Here is a 5,253-nt window from a genome sequence, read left to right on the forward strand (position 1 = left end):
AAAATACAACAGAAGAGCAAGCTGATAAACTTGTGTAAGAAACTACAGGTGGAACAAAAAAGTAGAGGCAAAAAGAGTTTTTAATGAAAGAGAAAATATAGCAAGGAAACCACCACAGAAATTTAATGAAAAATAAATTAACAAAGGCATCAACAGACACTCTGTGATCTAGCTAGGAAAATAGAAATAGTTGTTAGTTGGCTTGTTTGTAGCTGGAGACTTTTGGAAGCAGAATGTAGATAGTCATGTTGTTTATTTGGAGATCTAATAAATTTTGCGTTCATGTCATTTATCCTCCTCAGATCTATTTTATTTTCAGTGGCTGTGGCAAATTCATTGAACTTTGTTACACCTCCCATTATAGTTAACATTTTTCTTAGACCTTATCTTCCTTGATCACCTGAAAAATCTCTTAAAAAAGAAAAAGAGAAAAATCTTTCTATCTTAAATGCTTCAAAAGCAAATGTATTAAAGTTTCCTAATAGAATCTTATGGCTTTTACTGCAATCTTCTGGGCTTTTTCAAAATTATTTTAGAACATGTGGCTTTGGCCATGCTGTATGTGCAAAACGCAGACTATTAATCACCAGTGGGCAATATATAAAAGATTCTGTGGATTTAGATTCTTTGCAGAGAATCTTAGCTTTCTGACTGGACAACCTTCTGTTCCAAGCACACCTGAGTCCTACTTAGAGCCTTGTGCTGTAGAGCCCACAGTGCACATGCAATGTCTGGAGTGTCCCCATCTCCTCAATTTTCAACCTGATGAAACAGGGAAGAGTTCATAGCAATGAACAATTTGTGGATTTTTTTTGGACTCTGCTTTTCTGTCTAAGATAAATAATGTTTTTAGATAAAGAAAAGAATTTTTTATGTCTTAAAGCTGCCTTAGTCTCTAGAAGTTTTTTTCACAATGTCACTTGTAACTTTCTCTCTTTTCCAGCATTGTTGAATCATCTTTTCTCTGTGATGCTTTATGAATGTGTACCAAGTGTACTGTAGCAGTATTTGTGTACACATTCCCACGTCTCTAAAGGAAAAATGAAAATAACTGTGGTTAAAGCTGTCATATCAGCTACAGAAAATATGTACTTAGAAAGTGAAAGGGATTTATTTTATAAAGCAGATATATGAAAGTCATTGCCTTTTAGATATCAGCTGTGACTTCAGTGCAGGGTAATATGTCTTAATAAGTCTTCCTTGGTGGAGACAAGCTGCCAGGAAGAGCTCGAGTCACCAGACAGTAACAAGTTTGCCTCAGGCTGTTACAGCAGCAAAATTTTCCAGGCTAGTGAGAATGTGTTTACCAGTGGACAGGGCTAAGACTAACACTGTTAAAAATACTCTTATCAATTAAAGCGTATCTCAGAAAGCCCCTGTGCAAGGTGGGGTCACATTTCTCCTCCATCATCCTCTGTGAGAAGCAAACCCTCCCCAAGGACAATGCTGACCCCCAAATCCCATTCTTTCAATCCATCTGTAAATAATGATGCTGAAAAAAATTATTTCTGAAAACAGCCTTGTCTAAAATCTTTTTTTAGAAATTTTTCCTTTTTTATTTCCTTTTATTTCCTTTCCTGGAAATTTTTCCTTTTTTATTTTTATATCTTAAAATTACGAAAGTATAAATACAGTAGAAAGTGTTTCTTTAAGAAATCCCCAAAAGAAAAACTGTCCAAATCTTTAAAGAATAGCTGGTCAAACCATATATATATATGAATATAATTTCCTCTTTACTTGTATCAGGTGGACATAACATTAAATTGTTTTGATTCTGATGCATTCCACCCATAATGCACACTAATTTGACTTAAGTGCCAGCAAAGACTGATAGAAGAATAAATCTGTTAAACATTATTGAAAGTCAGAGAGATATCGATAGGAATATAAGGAAAGCTACTGATTTTATATTTTCTCCAGCATCCTGTGGGCAGGAACATTTTGTACCTTTTAACACCCTCTCAAACTTAGCAACACTACTGTCCCAGTAGCGAGGAACCCCCAGTTTAAAGCTAAATTTTGGCAGGTCTCAGCTGGCCACAAAGTTTATCAAGACACCCATAGTGAATTTTCATATACTCCATTTATTTTGAGAAAGTGAAGGGACAAGTTTAAACAAAAGGCATAGCCAAAGGTAGAACACATTCTTCACTGTGGATAAGACATCATGTATTGAAGGACATAATCCTCATCTTGACTGCTTTCCATAGGAAAAGCCAACACAAATCTCTCAAAAGTAGTGCTGAACTCTATTAAATTCACCTGATGGCAAAGGATCAACACATCACAAGCCAGTAAAATCTGTGTTCACCATTCCAGCTTCTTGGAAGACCTTTTGTGCTAGAGTGATTCCAGATTTTCATTATCTCAGGCTAATGACTTTTAATCTTGGAATTGTTGCATTTGGTAAAAGAAAATGTGAGGTCATATCCCAGCCAAACACAGAATAGAAGAGTGAATATAAAAATAAAATAACATTTTCTCTTCCCCGCTTTTCCTTCCATCACCACCGTGCTGGAATATATGCTGAGCAAATAGAATTTGAATTCAAAGACAAAAAGATTACCTGAAATAACTTAAGGTCATACTTTGATCTTGTCTCCAAACAATGAATGATCCTTTTCGTGGAAACTATATCTATGACCTACAATTTTATAACTAATAGAATAATTTTTTTTTGTTGTTTATTCTGTATATAATAAATCGTTCTTATCACTTGCCTCTGTATATATATAGATATCTTTATATATATATATGTGACTTTCTGAAATGCATATAGATTACTGAGCATTTTTGTGCCTCTCTGAATATATACATATTAAAAGGAATGAACAGGCAGATGCTGATAAGCCGAAGCAAGACCTGAATTCCTGAAAAACTGGAATGAGCATCTGTAGCAAAACACATGCATCGTTGCACAGAAGTGACTCAGATGAGTGTTCAGAGGAAAGTGGCTTTTTGCATGACAATCACTTGGACACTTTTATCTAGCTAGCTCACTCTTGAAGGTGAATACACCAAATAGAATTAACATGAGTTTTCATATGGTTAAAGTGCTACTTTAGTCTGCTCAAACTTCAGACAGGCAAGGATTCTAAGAGTCAACAACAGTTTTAGCGGCAACACAGGATTAGAATGGACATCTAGAGTTCAGCCTCTTCTTAAAACAGACACAATATTATGTAGTCTTGTTCATAAACCTATCAAATTCCATCATTTTTATCCCTGATAATCTCTTGGAAGGCTGTTTCAAAGGTTGTTTAGTACTTTGATGGCGAAATTTATCTTCATTTCACAATTAAATTCATTAACAGGAAGCTTATACTGAATTATTTGTGAGTCAGTGCACAAAAATTTTATCACTCAGATATTACGTCACCCTTCTGTTGCATCTATTGAGCTGTGAAGCACCCACTTAGCCTGAATTTTCTTAGGAGAATAGAAATGACTTTTTGAGGACTTGTTTAAGAAATATGTAAGTAGGTCCCTAATGTAGTAATCTACCTGCAGAGCAAGTAAGTAGCATTATATTTCTTCATTATGCTTTTTTGGGTTGATAACTCTGAAAAATAAATAGGAGACATTGAATTATTCAGCATGCTTTGTAAATACCAATGACACTGAACACTCTGTGTTATCCCTAGAAATTCTTCTCCAGTAGCAGAAAAAGGACTAGTGTTGCTAGTATTTATCAGTGCTAATCTGAGTGGGCAGATGTGTATAAGAAATTGATTTGAATGGGTGTAAATGTCCTTGATATAGAGATACATAGATACGGGCTGGTTATTTAAGTTCCCATCACAGGCCCCCATGAGAAATAAGGCCTTTAGGGCATAAGACATAGCTGTTTCATAAGCTGTTTCCTTTCTGCTCAGGAGGAAATGGTTTACTCCCTTGAAGGACTTATGCTTCCTTAATGACAGTAAAGGTAACCTTAGAGAGAAGTCATCTGTTGTTAGCTGCATTGGATAATCTTCTGTCTCTATTACAGAAGGATGACCTCAAACAGGGGAATTCCATCATTCCAACCTGATGTTATCCCATAGACACTTCATGTTCCCTATATAATAAGTAATATAATACAATAAATATAATAAATAGATATAATAAATACATAATATATTAGAGTCATATAAATAACTATAAATATAATAAGTAGATAGACACTTCCAAAGAACAATAATTACACAGAAGATCTGCCTCAGCCTCTCTGAGTGCCAGCTGTTCACCCTCAGTTGAACAAAGAGCCTATATATGATGTCTGCATCTCAGCCACCTTAATTTACTGCCTAAAGTTTCAAGGGATAAATACAGGCCAGAAAATCATATATCAGTTCACTTTACTAAGACAACCAAAGAGCAGAGCTCAGTTTTTCATGAATCTCTAGGTTTAGAAATGTCAATCAGCCCATTGGTGTACTGAAATACTACCATAAAATTATTTACTATATTGTATTGTGTTCACATGCTGTAAGTCACAAAATTTCGCAAGGTAAATAATAGTGTTCAAGGGATCCAGCAACTCTTGGAACATATAAAAATACATTAATGTAAACCACCTGCCAAATACTCACAGAAATGAGGTTGCATTGCCGACAACCCCTGAAAAGGAGGCGGGGCAGTGGGAGGGTAAGTTCGTAACACAGATTATTCCCAATGAATAATTCAGCAAGTTCTTTTTACAGCACACTTCCACCAGCTGGCTTTTGTGTAAGAACTTCAAAGTATCTCAGTATGAATTGATTAAGGCTCTACACTACATTGATCTGGGTGTTAGAAAAATTTTCTGTTCTCCAAAAAGCAGTGACATTTGAGCAATGCAGTTTTGTACTACTTCCCTTGACAAGTTCAAGAGAATATATCTTTGTAAATTAGGAGACTTTTATTGAACTCAGATGCAGAAATATTTTCATTTTGGCTTTCCTTTACAAGAAAAATATATGTTGAATCACAGAATTGCTGATATTTCCCTCATAATAGTATCACCTCGGATCACTGAAATCTATCAGTTTTGTTTCTAACAGCAGATGTGGACATTTTACAGCTAATGAAAAAAGTTATGTGTGAGGTAAGTTCAACAAAAGCAGTCTCTTTTCTCCCTGTCTTATTGAAAGCCCTTGCAAAGAAAAGGAAATCCTCTATTTTTTTTTCCTTGGCAGTAAAATGTTGCAAGCAAGGACTATATTGGTGCTAAATATTAGCAGCTGAGTTCAACAGTAATGTATAAACAGAGTTCAAAGACAGAAATAAATT

This window comes from Geospiza fortis, unplaced genomic scaffold (assembly GCF_000277835.1).
Source record: "Geospiza fortis unplaced genomic scaffold, GeoFor_1.0 scaffold98, whole genome shotgun sequence".
Classification (NCBI taxonomy): Eukaryota; Metazoa; Chordata; class Aves; order Passeriformes; family Thraupidae; genus Geospiza; species Geospiza fortis.